The sequence below is a fragment of the Schistocerca serialis genome, chromosome 7 (genome assembly GCF_023864345.2).
Source record: "Schistocerca serialis cubense isolate TAMUIC-IGC-003099 chromosome 7, iqSchSeri2.2, whole genome shotgun sequence".
NCBI lineage: Eukaryota > Metazoa > Arthropoda > Insecta > Orthoptera > Acrididae > Schistocerca > Schistocerca serialis.
The window spans coordinates 195,689,066-195,705,960 of record NC_064644.1 but is presented as its reverse complement, the minus strand read 5'-3'; the positions used below and the strand labels follow the sequence as shown (position 1 = coordinate 195,705,960).

Genomic DNA, 16,895 nt, shown 5'->3' with positions numbered 1-16,895 from the left:
TGGGTTATGACGATGGACTGAAGCCCAGTCGTTAGGGAGATTTAAAATACATTTTTCTCATAATGCTGAACATGGTGACTGTTGATTTTGAAGGGTGCAAAACTTTATGACTACAGTCCATTTATCTTAAAAATGGTTCGTCTACGGTGAAGTGTCTGTCACAGCTTCCTCCAAGTTGGCCAGTATACTATTCTAAAAGAAGGTAATGGGATTCTTAGCTGTAAAATTGGCGACAGAGTGTCAGTACAGAGGGAGAATCATTAGTTTATTCGTATGGTGCACACCCCTCCCCCCCCCCCCCCTCTTTCCTTTCTCCCCGGTCCGGTCTAGTTATAAGCCTCATCTTCATGGGGAGGCACTGACAAAGACACTGATACACGGAAGTCTATAACACACTCGCTGTTTGCAGAAACGGTAACGACACAATAAATAACTAGATAATAAAAAAATACATGTCCCTTATAAACATTTTAACAGCTTTCTTTCTGTCGTATATCGTGACGGCCGTTGAGCGGCTATTTCTTCATCTGCTAATATGGCAGCATCCTTAATGCCCTAAGCTTGCTTGGAGTGGTAACTGGTAGTGTTGGCATACTGCCTGTCCCATGCTTTCAGAATTAGATGCCATAATTTTAGTTTATGACACTGCTGCGGACTGAAGATTAACAAGTCCTAGTACACAAAGAGGAAGCTATTTAGTGTGTGGAAACGCTCATTGCTTAATGTATCAACATACACAACAAACACAAGTAAATGGCTTTTCACTGGCAGTACAGCAAATACGCACGGTAACTAGGTTTTGTGTGTGTGTGTGTGTGTGTGTGTGTGTGTGTGTGTGTGTGTAATGCCTTCAAAGAACTCTTGTAAAAACTATGTTATTTTATAACTTTAAGAAGAAGAAGGAGGAGAATGAGAAGACGAAGAAGAAAACGAAGTGGTAAGGGGACATTTCGGAAACAAGGCAGTGCTAGAGTTTCGTACTTAACGACTTCTCCGTCCTGTTTTGCATATTTATGCGTCAGTGGAAGTGACACTACATATTAATAAACGACTCACGCATCTGCTTCACTATGTCGCTAGATGAAGTTATCATTAATTAAATAACAAAATGGTAACCCTGTTGGACTGCTTACCGAAGGCCTTGTTCCGTCTGTTTATTTAACGTTATACGAAACATTGAATGAGACACACCTTACATGTACACCGAGCATACTAAAGTAAATAAGGAGACTGTCGCTTCAAGGAAAATTTCCTGCATAAAAAATTCTTAAAAATCTCACTAAAGGAGATTTCAAGAAGTTTTTTTTTTGCCTTTGAGTGTGTACTCAATTTAGCCATCGGCAACACATAGTGACAATGTACACATAATTGAATAAACTCATACAGAAATGCACATTTACAAGAATAAAAAGCTTAACTGTTACAGGTTTGTACATAATGTTTTAAAAATTGAATTGAATTGGAAAATAATTGAAAGTGCCTTGGCTTACAATTCACACCAATTCTGAAATATCTTCATCAGCAAGACATATTTACAGAGTGTTTCAAAAATGACCGGTATATTTGAAACGGCAATAAAAACTAAACGAGCAGCGATAGAAATACACCGTTTGTTGCAATATGCTTGGGGCAACAGTAAATTTTCAGGCAGACAAACTTTCGAAATTACAGTAGTTACAATTTTCAACAACAGATGGCGCTGCGGTCTGGGAAACTCTATCCTACGATACTTTCCACATATCCACCATGCGTAGCAATAATATGGCGTAGTCTCTGAATGAAATTACCCGAAACCTTTGACAACGTGTCTGGCGGAATGGCTTCACATGCAGATGAGATGTACTGCTTCAGCTGTTCAATTGTTTCTGGATTCTGGCGGTACACCTGGTCTTTCAAGTGTCCCCACAGAAAGAAGTCACAGGGGTTCATGTCTGGCGAATAGGGAGGCCAATCCACGCCGCCTCCTGTATGTTTCGGATAGCCCAAAGCAATCACACGATCATCGAAATATTCATTCAGGAAATTAAAGACGTCGGCCGTGCAATGTGGCCGGGCACCATCTTGCATAAACCACGAGGTGTTCGCAGTGTCGTCTAAGGCAGTTTGTACCGCCACAAATTCACGAAGAATGTCCAGATAGCGTGATGCAGTAATCGTTTCGGATCTGAAAAATGGGCCAATGATTCCTTTGGAAGAAATGGCGGCCCAGACCAGTACTTTTTGAGGATGCAGGGACGATGGGACTGCAACATGGGGCTTTTCGGTTCCCCATATGCGCCAGTTCTGTTTATTGACGAAGCCGTCCAGGTAAAAATAAGCTTCGTCAGTAAACCAAATGCTGCCCACATGCATATCGCCGTCATCAATCCTGTGCACTATATAGTTAGCGAATGTCTCTCGTGCAGCAATGGTAGCGGCGCTGAGGGGTTGCCGCGTTTGAATTTTGTATGGATAGAGGTGTAAACTCTGGCATGAGGCGATACGTGGACGTTGGCGTCATTTGGACCGCAGCTGCAACACGGCGAACGGAAACCCGAGGCCGCTGTTGGATCACCTGCTGCACTAGCTGCGCGTTGCCCTCTGTGGTTGCCGTACGCGGTCGCCCTACCTTTCCAGCACGTTCATCCTTCACGTTCCCAGTCCGTTGAAATTTTTCAAACAGATCCTTTATTGTATCGCTTTTCGGTCCTTTGGTTACATTAAACCTCCGTTGAAAACTTCGTCTTGTTGCAACAACACTGTGTTCTAGGCGGTGGAATTCCAACACCAGAAAAATCCTCTGTTCTAAGGAATAAACCATGTTGTCTACAGCACACTTGCACGTTGTGAACAGCACACGCTTACAGCAGAAAGACGACGTACAGAATGGCGCACCCACAGACTGCGTTGTCTTCTATATCTTTCACATCACTTGCAGCGCCATCTGTTGTTGAAAATTGTAACTACTGTAATTTCGAAAGTTTGTCCGCCTGAAAATGTACTGTTGTCCCAAGCATATTGCAACAAACGGTGTATTTCTATCGCTGCTCGTTTAGTTTTTATTGCCGTTTCAAATATACCGGTCATTTTTGAAACACCCTGTATAATTTACGTACACCATTAAAACCTACAGATTTTGTTCTATATAGGGCAAAATCGTCTCCAACTGCTCAAAAACAAAAATTAAATCTCTTAATTTGCCTGCTCCATCCAATTAAGTGAAATGTTTATCAGTGACACAGAGTGTTCAGGATACTCATTATGGACTTTATTCGAATTCCCTGTCTTTTGCTACTTGAATCGTGCGTCCGAAGAGAGCTTTGCGCGGGAGGTACACAACGGCCGAGTACTGGAGAAATGAGAGTCGCAGACACGTGCAGCCGAATACAAGCTGGGAATGCAGCGGAACTACTTCAGTGTGCGTTCACTTTAAATGTCATGCGCTGGAAAGATGGAACAGTGGCGAAACAGAGGGCAGAGTAACCGAGGAGAAAGGCTGCACGTAAGTAAGCGTGCGTGCGATGGCATTCACTGGGATGGACTGAGCGAACTGCCGGTGGCACACTTCTCTCGGCACCAGTTCCTGCACTGCTCTGCTCAATTGCATAACTTTCCGTCTCCCAGCCGTCAGTCTCCAACTGGGTAACACTTGCTCACTCTTCGACTTTTAATAGTATGTCCACATCTTTACGACAGCAGAAAGTATCTTAGATTTGAAAAGGTGCTAAACGGGACTGTAAACTCGCGCTACGGATATGGGTCGTTTCTACGTATAACAGCGAGAAATTTACGGAACGAACGATGAACCTAGCGTAAGCGGCAGACACAGAATTTACATCCTTAGCAGTGAGCGGGCACCGAACAGTGGGAAAGTTAATACCAAGCAACGCAACAACAGAAACTGGCACTGTCTAACAGTGTTTGAAAGTAACACTGTCTGACAGTGTTTGAAAGTAAAAGTGGTTCTTGGCACGCAAGCTTCTGTGGTACAAGGTTACCACTGGAGAACTGTAACAGGTGTCAAGGTACTTTCAGTTACTCACTGGACTACACCCACGACAACTGAAATCGCGTATCGTTTTGGTTTACAGTGCCTACTTTGTCACACAAGCACCACTATACCCGTCAGGCCTCTACTTTAGTTTGATGAATTAAGAAAGTGGGTTAGGAAAGATCTGGAGGAAAGAATTTTGTATGATTTATGTCTGTTTTCTGTTTTATCTTATGACATGTGGTGAAGTGTCGATGCGAAGCGCCGTGTTTTTGTGTACCTAACGAATGACTCGGTCAATGAGAACAACGCGAATCCTGTGAGAAGACTACTTTTAACTTGCTTTCTATTATATAATAAACTGGTTTACAAAACGCTCCTAATGTGTGTGACTGTTGTGTACCGTCAACTTCAGATACAATGCGCACGATACCGCTCTATAATAACTACAACTTCGACAGCTGATTATGAGTTGCGATGAATCGCTCGTCTCTCCGACCCTACAGCATTGTATGCAACAATGACTTGTCTATGGAACTTGACAATCATGTGCTGATACAGCTTAGTTCTGCGGCAACAAGTTTCTCTTCGCTAGTTGACTTCATAATATTCCCAGACTTATAGTCGTGTGCTTATTTATGCGTAACTAAACGTTTTCCTTATACTGAGCGTAGAATTTGGTCCACTACTATCCTGAATTTGATGCGCAATTTTAGAAAATAAATAGAAAAAGTTTAACCGTGGTGTGTTGAAACTACTACTAAAGTGCATTACGTGACACGACAAAGACTTCTGGGAAGAGTAACTTAGATATTCCATAACGAATTAAATATGGTGCAGGTTTTTAGTGAACAGCATTGGCTACTTCATGAGATGGGTAATGTTGGCTCACATTGACATTTAGCCGAAACAGATGAACTTCCAGACTGTTCAACAACATTTCAACAAACATAAAAAGGGTGAACACTATTTAACAAGCGTACGCCTACAAAAGGTGTATAACACGGCGTAATAAGTTGTGGGCCAGAAATAAAATGGTGTTTTGCCCTTCATTCGGTGATGACCAGGTGATCCAAATAGGGGCGACGAACGGCATGATTTAGATGCTGGAAATTTTAGTATTAAACGTTGTTCTTTGACCTACCAAGTATAAATGAACTTGTAAATGGAAACTTTGTAAAATATATTAAAAATAAGATTGGACAAGGATGACTTGTTATTCGACGATTGAAAACCCTTTGGAGTACGGAGCACATGCGAAATAACAGAAGAAAGCATATGTACATATGAGGCAAGTTTGGGAAATAATAGTGAGAAAAAGTTCAACCGCTGGCCACGAAAATGGATTACTGGAGACGGAGTGCTGGAGTATCACGAGTGGACTACACCGAAAATGAAGATATCAAAAAAATGATTTAAGTGGAAGGGTACATAACGGGAGTTATTGACAAGAAGACGTTATCAAGGGACGCTTAAGCAAGAACTTGCCATAAAATCATACTGTTCAAAACAGATCGATAGTTTTAAACATGCGTGGCCTCTCGGGACCCACGATGGACACCTGGAAATAACACAGGGTGGATCACCTAAAACCTGGACCGCAAATGTTGTGGAAATGAAAAATGCTATTGATGCTGTTTTTGGGGAATGGTTTGGTAGTCAGGGATTCTTATTGTTAGCCGATCAACAGACTGTAATAATACTCAGGAGGTGCATTTTTTGTGCAATCATACACTTTTTAAATGTAACATTGCATATTGACATTAGCAGAGACGGTATGGCCGATCAGAATGTCAGTGGTGTTTGCAACAGGATTCTAGTGCGGCTCGATTAAGACATATCGTATTCTGAAAAGTTTCCACACCAACACTTGTTTGTGCCATTCAACCTGCGTACTTGCTAGGTGAGATGATATGTTTGCTTACAGTGTGCTTATTTATTCCTTGAGTGCACTGTGACACTCTAGTCAGTGTGTGGCATTCCGAGCAGTTGGTCGTGAGTGGACGATATGTTTTACCAATGCAGGAAAAGCCGACACGATCATGGTGTATGGAGAGTGCAGGAAGAATGCAATTCATTCTTGTACGGTTATTTATAAACCTCTTCAACCAGTTACGTGAAAGTGGTAGTGTGGTATCTAGACAACATAATAGAAGGAAACAAGTGATGACAGAAGGAGAAATTAATGTTCTTGCTACCGTAGCGGTTGATTCACACGTTAGCGCTCGCGCAATCGCACAAGTGGCATGAGTCAGGCAAGTGTCCTACGCATTCTCCACCGACATTGGTTCCATCCATATCACATCTCTCTTCAAGAGCTGCATAGAAACGATTGTGAAAATCATGTTAACTTCGGTACATGGGCAATAAGATAGGATACTCCATCAAAGAAGTCATGTATCTTGTTCAGTGATGAAGCCACTTTAACCAATACTGGCAGGTAAACCGCCGAAACATGCGTTGTTGGTCTGTTGACAATCCCCGTTGGTTTCGTCAGATGGGACGCCAGCATCCATGGAGTGTAAACGTGTGATGAGACATAGTGACCCATTAGCTCAAAGGCCCATGTTTCATGAACGGAATACTAAACATGCACAAGTATCGCAGCCTCCTAGCAGACCATAGAAGATGTTCGTTCCTCTGTAGCCTAGGAGGAACCTGTGGTACCAACATGATGGCTGTCCAGCCCATAGTGCACGAGGCACTACAGCATGAAGTCATTAATTATTTCCAAATCGTTGGATTAGGCGCACAGGATTCGTACTTTTGCCGGCCGTTGCCTGATATGACGCATGGTAACTTTCTTTCTGAGAGAAAGCTGAAAGATACTGTGCACAAGGACTCGATGATACGCAACGACGTATTACTGCAGCCTGCTCGGACATCTCCACTGAAATGCTAGTACGTGTGTAGCAGTCGTTCCATACCAGACCGGAAGCGTGTATTGCCGCTGCCGGTTGTCATTTTGAAGACATCATATGATTGTCAGTTGTCTCGTTGCGGTCAGAATCCACATAACTCGTGTAAGCACTTGTGCTGTTCTTTAATGTGTGGCTCAAATGGCTCTAAGCACTATGGGACTTAACATCTGAGGTCATCAGTCCCCTAGACTTAGAACTACTTAAACCTAACTAACCTAAGGACATCACACACATCCATGCCCGAGGCAGGATTCGAAACTGCGACCGTAGCAGCAGCGCGGATCCGGAATTATGCACCTAGAACCGCTCGGCCACAACGGCCGGCTTTAGTGTGTGCTTCCACAGGTAGTGTAGAAGTGTAGGTGTGTAAGGAACTTTTCGGAATGCGATATCTCGTAAACTACTCGCGCTACAATCCTGCAACAAACACCAATGACATTCTAATTTACCGTACTTTTACGTTACTAACGTCAATAGCCATTTTTCCGTTCGAAAAATGGCTATTGATCGGCTAAACATACGAGGCCCTGACTACGAATCTTTTCTATGAAAAACAGCACATCAATAGAATTTTCATTTCCATAATATCTGCGGTGCAAGTTTTAGGTGATACACTCCGTATACTGGCAAAGACCTACGTGTAAATTGCTATTCGCCGCGTTCGCAGTCAAGTAGTGACACCACTGGCTACGACAAGGGTACTCTTTTTTTTTACGGACAATATGCAACTGTTGGCAAAAATTTATATTCTTACTTACAATAAGTTGTACGTCTTTCTCCTTCTAGAGGGCTTACACTATCCACAGAACTGTGACGCTCTTCTAAATTCTAGACGGGTCTCTTAACAAATGAAGAATCGTTACAGCAGCTTCATATGGACAATGAATAAGTGAAAATTACTCGTGCTTAATGACTTTCTTTCCCAGAATTCGTCAAAGTAACGCTTGTTCCGTCATCACCACAAGCTCGGATGGCCGCGACTGGAATACGAAGCAAGTGCGCTGACGGGAAGATTCGCAGGCCGAGCAACGGCAGAGTGGCGAGTCGCCTTGCAGGAAGGGCCTGGCTTATCTCGGCAGCGTGCTAATACCGTCCGCAAACACCGCACTTCAACACGGCGCGTGACTGCGGCCGAGTCGCGTGGCCTTATCGGCGCACGTACAGCCTTCGCTCCTAACGCAGGCCTTCGCTGCCTCGTCTCTACCGCATTTGTGCCGCAGTCAAAGCGAAAACTTATCGACTCGGCTAAACGTAATCTGCTGTTGAGTGTCTGGCGTGACTTCGCCGTCAGTAGGGAACGAACATGGACAGATTTGTTGCCGGAAGACGACAGTGAGCTTTCCTCTGACATGCCTACCCGTAGACGTAGACAGACTGGCCCAGAGGGATGAGTGGGGAAATTGGTTCAAAAAATGGTTCAAATGGCTCTCAGCACTATGGGACTTAACATCTGAGGTCATCAGTCCCCTAGAACTTAGAACTACTTAAACCTAACTAACCTAAAGACATCACACACATCCATGGCCGAGGCAGGATTCGAACCTATGACCGTAGCGGTCACGCGGTTCCAGACTGAAGCGCCTAGAACCGCTCGGCCATAACGGCCGGCGGGGAAATTGGGCGCGAAAGGGTGGTGACGAGAGGGTGGGGGAGGAGGAGGAAGAAGGGGGGAGAGGAGGAGGAGGTGGTGCCTTGAGAAACCCGCATTGAATGCCTTTGCTTGAAGAATCAAATATAGCAACTGCCCAAACTGACGTACTACGACGGAACCAACACCAACTACATTTCGGTAAACAACTAGGTGTCGGTAAAACATACTGAGTGAGCGCAAAGAATATGTGGGAGCGGCAGTGGCGTACCTTCTCACACATCGTTAGACGAAAGTCGTTTTTGTGTGTGTTGGAAAGTCATGACGTTTGCTTTGAGCCAATGAACAGCATGTATTACCGTGGGTCCGCCTGACGGTCGCAGGACATAATACTGGACGCTGCACATGGAGAAAGTGGCGACATATTCCCTTTGTTTACGGTGAAATGAAGACAATGCTCGAAGACAGCAAATATAACGCGAAAGTTTCACTGCACTAAGATGTCCGCGTTATGGCACATTTACTGCAATCCACGATCGACTGGACAATACTGGCACATTGATGGTACGCAGATCCAATGCAGGTTTACCAGCACGGTGCGTACACTTACCTTTCAGGAAGACCTTACGCTTTAAGAACAGATCAGATGCACAGACACAAGAAATTACCAACGCGTTCGGTATTCACCAGAGTTTAGTGTTGTGTGAATAGCTGCTTCGAAATTTTCGTACTACTAGCGTACATGCCTTGGACTAGATGCTGATCCAACTCTGCTTCAGTTCGTACGCTGATTTCTGCAACAGGTTAACTAGTAAGGCCTTTAGTTTCCTGAAGTTTTTCTGTTTACGGACGAAGCTAATTTTACTCGGGGAAGACATGCAAAATTGTCGCAACTCGCATACATGGGTAGAGAAAACCGACGTACTACAGTTATGTGAAGTCATCACAGACTTTTTGTAGGGAATATGTGGGCCTGTGTAGTGGGCTTGCGCCCTACATATTGACTTCCTGATTCAGGTGGCCAATGTACAAACTGTTCTTCCAAAAGCACCTACCAACGTGGTTACAGGTCACATCCCTAAGTATCAGGAAGAGGATGTGGTTCCTGCATCATGGGGGCCACGGCGCACTTTGCAGAACCGGTATATGCAGCCTAAAATGTACTATCGCCAATCACTGGATTGGCCGGGGAAGCCCTGCGCATTTGCTTGCAAGATGCCCTGAGCACATTTTCACTTCTTTTTCTGGGACTACATTAAATCCGAAGTGTCTTTACCTCTCGAACTCTGAGGACACATTAGGGGACCAAATTCTTGCAGCGGCCATAGATTTTCTGCTAAACACAGGACGCACCCTGTTACGTCAGTACCGACTCTGCATTGAAATTAATGGTGCTCATTTTGAACACTTATTGTACCGGTGGCAGAACAATGAACGACATTTAATAATATATTATCCTCAATCACACCCAATGACCTTGAGACTCCATACCCACTCAAAATGGATTTCCGACGTCTGGTTGCTTAACGAAATACGTTTGTTGTCTCCACCATCATATCTCTTAAGTTTTGGCATTTAATTTTCGAACACCTTGTATGTAAGCAACGCATCAACCATACATGCTGTTAGCTCACATGAAGTGGAAACACGTTGAGAAGACGATCGTCTTTGCTTTACTCATTTTGTTCGGGAGTCTAATGAGTCTCTCCTAGGAATTTTACTGCAGCTCGTCATTCACGTCGCAAGGACGTCAACAAGCTAGCACCAGCCATTTCATTCGCTGACTGATACAGTATTTACAAACAAGTCGGATCTTTGGGGCAAATAATATTTTTCTGATTGGGGTAAAAATGTTTTTCCTATCGATGTTTTTTGACTTGAGTCTCTGTGTGATTTCCTTGACAAAACATGAACCAGACTCAGTATCCCATTTAGGAACACCTGACAACTGTGTACAATAAAAGAGATCCCAGCCGTGAACCTGCCCCGTAAGACTACAGATTTCACACTTAAAACACCTCACATTTGTGAACAACCAATCATCTTACCTAAACGGTCTACAATACTAAAACTAAACTGAACAGAATTCTCGATAACTGTCAACCAAATAAGAATTTCACAGAGCAAAGATACATAAAATCATTTGTGGTCACCGTAAAAAAGTGCATTGATTGTGAGTGCCCAAAAAGGAAGAAAAAAAACACACAGTTCAGAACCCACAAGCTTTCTTCCTCAGATTTAATAACAGTAGGTACTGAATATCTTTGAAGATAAATCCAAGTAAGGAGAAGCAATTGTCATTAAAGAGATGAAATTGTAATAATTCTAAGAATTATATTGATATGATGGTTGTGCGTGTCATAAGAAGATTTAAACTTTTCGAACCCACACGATTTCAAGTAGACATTATTACAATTTTTGTCAGCAAATCGTGGTCTTGTGGGTAGCGTTGCAGCTCTCGATCACGTGGCCCCGAATTCGATTTACTGTCGGGTAAGGGATTTTCTCCGTTCGGGACTGAGTGTGTAAGTGCCGTCACATAAGAAGACTTGCAACAAGCTGCCGAACACTCCAGAAGGTATCCCCCGACCAAAAATGCCATACACATATTTTCATTACAACTTTTACGTTGGAGATTCTTTTTGTATACACACACGTAAAAGCGTGAATATAGCACACTCAAGCCAACATCGTGTTAAGTAAAAATTATATAGTGACATACGCGCTGTCTATTAAACGTAACATATAATGATCATTACAGGTGCGTCTCCATAAATGTGCGTAATGAGAAGTGTTAAATGGGTGGCCTACGCTTTATCAACAGATTCCAAGAACACAGGTTATGACTGTGAAACGAAGGAACATGGCGGGTACGACATACTCCATAGAAGTGTGCATACTTCTTATGCATCAAAGATAGGTCGCTTGATGAAATACAAGTCTATCTACCAAGCGTAACTGTTTTCTTACGGGAAAGAAGTCCCGCCACAAATCGTCTGGCATCAATACATTTACAAGTAACCTGTGCATATGGGGAGTGTGTGATGAAGGGTAGTTTTTGTGGTACAAACATTACGGGTTTCTTTCCGCACCAATGAAAAGTTGCCATCAGGATAATCCATGGGCGATAACTACCAGGGTACGTGAATGGTTGCCTTTGTATTGTGAGCACGAGACGGTAATACGCGAGCGCAGTAGATGCGAATGGCACTTGCCTATCTCTTCACATACCAGTATCATTCAGGTAGATAAGTTGCAGTTGTGCATAGGGGCGGGGAGAGGATGGGGAGGTGGTATACCTGTAAGGAGCTGCAACCAATTTACTGACAAACTGAAGTCCGTGATGAATTAAGGCGCTCTCGAGATGACAAAAATGATGAAATGATGTACGACATGGTAAAGAATCAACAATCATTAGGAACATAGTAATCGACACCAATTTTTACGATCACAACGGAAAGTCGATCTCAGCGACATTTGAGAGGTTTACTACTTGACAATATTTGCAATTAAATTCGTCAAGCACATTAGGCAGAATACTTCCGAAGACTGCGCGGTTTGGAGACGACAGTGTTTTCCTATACATGGTCCAGTTAAATGAGGTACACCGTTGCCTTCCCACGACCTCTGCACGAACCAGTATACAAATTGAATTAGTACGTGGCGTTCATCTTTGTTCAATATTTCTTGTAGCAGAATGAATGTCCATCTTCAATTTTATTGCAACATTACCCCTAACATATTGCCAAAATTTGTCGTATGATCTCGCGTAATCTCCATAGAATTCATTTCAGTATACGATTCGTAATCTTCAATTGAGAGGTATGTAACACAGCTGACAACGTTACCGTAGGGTCACATAACTACATTATTCATTTATTTGGGGAAGTGTGTAGTGACGGGCGTCGTCAATTCAGCCGCAATGGCGCATCTTTCGCAATTTCTTCTTAGAAATATTTATATGGCGCCATACTTTACTGGAAAGCTGTTCGGATGGGACAAGAACCGTCAGGATAGGTGGGCGGAACACTGAATGTATAAGATTTGCAGATGACATGGCGATCCTCGCAGAAGATCAAGAGAAGCTGATTCAAATGCTAAATGACCTGAATGAAGCCTGTGCAGCATATGTTATGAAATACATAAAAAGAAAACCAAAAGCACTGTCATAATCCTAAAGAGAAGGAAAATTAAGTTGGGGTCGGAAATCATAGAACAGGTACGAGCATTTAAGTATTTGGGAAGTTGGACTAAAGACGACATGGATTGCCAACAAGATATCAAAATGAGAATGGTTCTGGCGAAAGAGGCACTTCAAAAACAGAGAAGACTCCTAACTAGTTGTTTCAACAAGGAATTAAGGAAGCGACTGGTCAAGTGCTTAATATGGAGCAGAAACATGGCCTTTGAGGAAGCAGGATGAGAAGAGAATTGAAGCTTGTGAAATGTGGATATGGCGCATAATGGAGATCAGCTGGACTGATAAAGTCAGGAATGAAGAAGTACTGAGGAGAGTGGGAGAAGAACGGAGGATGCTGCTGACGGTGAAGAACAAGGAACTAAACTGGATAGACCACAATCTAAGAAAATATTGCCTCCTAGTAGAGGCAACAGAAGGTTAAAGAATGAAGATGAACGCAGAAGACAGACGTGCTCTTAGCGCCAGGATCTGCAATTGTTCCAGGTAAAATTCTGGCGCTAACTATTCCTAGAAGACAGAGAAGCTTGGAGGGCTATGCAGTCAAAACCTGCCGCAAGGCAGACAACTCAATGATGATGATACTGTACCATAACCATTGCATGTAAAACATTGTACTAAAGTGTCTACTAATCGGCATCTGAGATTTAAGTTTGTATCGCTATATCCTGTGGCACGCAATCTGTCATTTGTACAACTTAGTAACTACTCTATATCAGGTGGATGACATGGCTTTGCTGTATGTTGCAAAATCACTCCGGCTGTAAATGACATGTGAAGGCGTGGGTGTTCTAAGCTAACGTTTTTCAAACTTTTTGGCTGAACATAAATACCAGCAGGTCTTTTCGCAAATGACCGCTTACTCGAAATGTGGGGTAAATCTTAAATTGCAAAAAAAGCTAATAAAGAAGTTATTTCTTATAATATAGTAAGACTTTAACACGTCCTTGTTCTGGTTGTGTATTATAATACTGAACATACGAATAATATCGATTCCCTTATTGACGTAGTGTGTTCCGGCATATGGTGGGTACTATCACGTGCTTTAGAAATATATTTCTACATTCGTAAAATGTCTTATGTATCTAGTCAGTTCTTGGATCTTAATGCAGTAGCTGTCAACAGGTTCCTATCCATTTAATTACAGGATCTCAGATTGTTTATATACATTTATTGTACTGTTACTGCTCTGTCTCTTGACGTTTCCACGTAACAAATTTGTTAAAACGAGCTTGAATCTCGTACCTTAAATGTCTGTGCTGTTTATATTTTAAGTATTTAAACGTAAGTAACGGCAACGGCCTTGCCGCAGTGGATACACCGGTTCCCGTGAGATCACCGAAGTTAAGCGCTGCCAGGCTTGGTCGGCACTTGAATGGGTGACCATCCTGGCCGCCATGCGCTGTTGCCATTTTTCGGGGTGCTCTCAGCCTCTTGATGCCACCTGAGGAGCTACTCGACCGAATAGCAGCGGCTTCGATCAAGAATACCATCATAACGACCGGGAGAGCGGTGTGCTGACCCCACGCCCGTCCTATACGCATCCTCCATGAGGATGACACGGCGGTCGGATGGTCCCGGTAGGCCCCTCGCGGCCTGACGACGGAGTGCTCTTTAAACGTAAGTAACAAGTTCCATTAAGTACTATTATACTCTTGTGTACTACATATGGTGTAATGGCTACTAATTGATTTTATGTAAGTGGTGACAACAGCTATGACCTGAGGTCTACATGATCTGCGGGAATTATTTTGCCTGTTGCTGTCGGTGAGACGACTTCAATTGCTTCCCATGTCATGCAGGATGGCGTGTTAATTTACTGGTTATTTACTCAGAAAATGTAACATGATTAAACGCATGGGATTCTGTGCAATTTTTCCGCGCTATGTGAGAGTTCTCAATACTCTATAAAATGTCGAATATGTTGCAAGTTCTGGGGTTATGGGTAGGTAGTGCATCTGGCACAATGGCGTAAGGTCAATTGCGACTTCGGATCAGTTCCGTAAATTATTATATTTTTTTGTGCTGTACGTGAACATGGGATTAGTTCCTTAACAGCACCGATATTACCGAATAGTAGGTTATATATTCTACGTAACTGTACTACACCATCTTTTGATTGGATAAGATGTATTGACCTGCATTTCGTTGTAAGCCTTTACAGATCTGAAGATGGCCAATGAACTGGCTGTAACAGGTTGTCTGTATAAGAAAACTTGCGATCTACGCAATAAAGTGTTCTTAAAGGATATGAGACTGTCATGTTCTTCAACTGTCCACACAAGATTGGAAATTGTGACTCTTCTCTTTCTCCACATTCATTCGCAATCTATATTTCGTGTAGATGACTGCCAATGCTAAAAGCCCACTTCACATAAGTACGACGTTCAGAAAAATATCTTAACTCGTAGGCCATTATTACCTACTTGCGAATACCTCTGCTTCGCGAAGCTCCAAGACTCATGCAATGCAACGACGAGGATACTAACTTAGATTTCAGTGTGGAGTCTGAAGAAATTATTAATACACTGGTTTTGTTCTTCGGTGGTAAGTGCTGATGCAACTTCTTTACTCAAAGGATCTTTGACGCAATTGTGTTTTTCAATTATTTCTGGAAAATACTTCAGAAAGTAATAATTGAATTCAGTTAAATTATCCACAAATAACAGACGTCTCCACTACCTAGAAATCATTGTCTTCTAAAACCGTATGAAGAGCAGGGAAACAACTTTTATCTTTAGTATCAAACTTTTGGTGCCGGCCACTTCTAGGCGCTGCAGTCTGCAACCGCGAGACCGCTACGGTCGCAGGTTCGAATCCTGCCTCGGGCATGGGTGTGTGTGATGTCCTTAGGTTAGTTAGGTTTAACTAGTTCTAAGTTCTAGGGGACTAATGACCTCATAAGTTGAGTCCCATAGTGCTCAGAGCCATTTGAACCAAGCCAACCAAACTTTTCGTGCCAAAATACTAGACTGACATCTACAGCACTGCCACAGTAACAACCGTTAGTTGCTGCCTCGCTGTGTATCACTACTATAGTCTGATTGAAATTATTTGATAGTTGACACTTCTGGCATTGCCAAATTGCCACAATAATTAGTTCACATCAATTTCTTTTTCTAGATTGCTTTCTTTTTTGATGTGCGTGGATCTCGAACCTTGGTGTGGCCATTTTATTTATTATTTCATCACACATAACCACACCAAAAAACAAACAAACAAACACACACACACACACACACACACACACACACACACACACACACACACGCGCGCGCCGGTTTCACACACAGCACTAACCAAGCACTACTTGATCGTTCCGCATAAGACGTGATGCAGCGTCATTTACACAGTTGTCACAATCACACAGATCGGCTTACGTTAAATGAGCTTCGCACGACATTGCGTGAAGAGGAATTTTTGAAGACTGGCAGTTAACTTTTAGCGACTGCAACACCAGAGTCATAAATAGCTTAGCGTTGTACAGTGTAATGGCACAGCCTGCTGGTGCCGGGCTGGCTGCCTTCTGCAATAATAAAAAAAGCCTTGGATGAAATATTCAACGATCAACCAGAACAGATCTCATATGACGACCGCCCCGACCAAGTGCAGAGAAGAATAACGTAAAGAAAGAAAGTGGTTAGCGTACAAACTTGAGTAGAAGATCAAGGGTTGGAATTTCAACAGATGCAGCGGTTTTTTTTATTTTTCTAAATTTAATCAAAATACTATGATTAGTATTTTTATTCAGTTAATTGAAACACGTAATTTTTTATTTCTAATATTTTGCTGTGCCATTTTCATCATCGTATTGACTTTAACTGCTCTTATTTTTCATCCTGTCATTCAATTTTTGTTTGGAATTTGCTTGTGTCGCCTGTAACTTGAAACACAGTGCCAACAAGTACTGCTCATCGGATGTTAACGCGGCATCCCATGCAGCCAGTATGATAGTCTCAGGAAACCAATGACAGCGAGAAATTCCCGTGTACTTTTACCGCTAAAACTGAAAATTTTGCTGCATAAGATGGCTAGGCAGACAGACATATTACGAAATTTTGTCTTGAGTTTGCTCACGGTAGTAAGCCTTAAATTCCGCGAAAAAAGCGATTGTGATGCTGGTTCTGGCGCAGGTCACTGATCGTCGTTTTCTCGAATATAGTGCAGGTCACGAGGTGGTTGTTTGGGCTACATAACCCGTCGTCTGCCACAGTTCAG

General features: G+C 42.8%; 1 protein-coding gene across 8 annotated transcripts in view; it reads right to left on the bottom strand.

The window, feature by feature from the left end:
* The window catches only part of LOC126412584 (protein kinase C and casein kinase substrate in neurons protein 1-like), a 548,284-nt gene that overhangs the window by 199,320 nt on the left and 332,069 nt on the right, over nt 1-16,895 (bottom strand). The window lies entirely within an intron of this gene.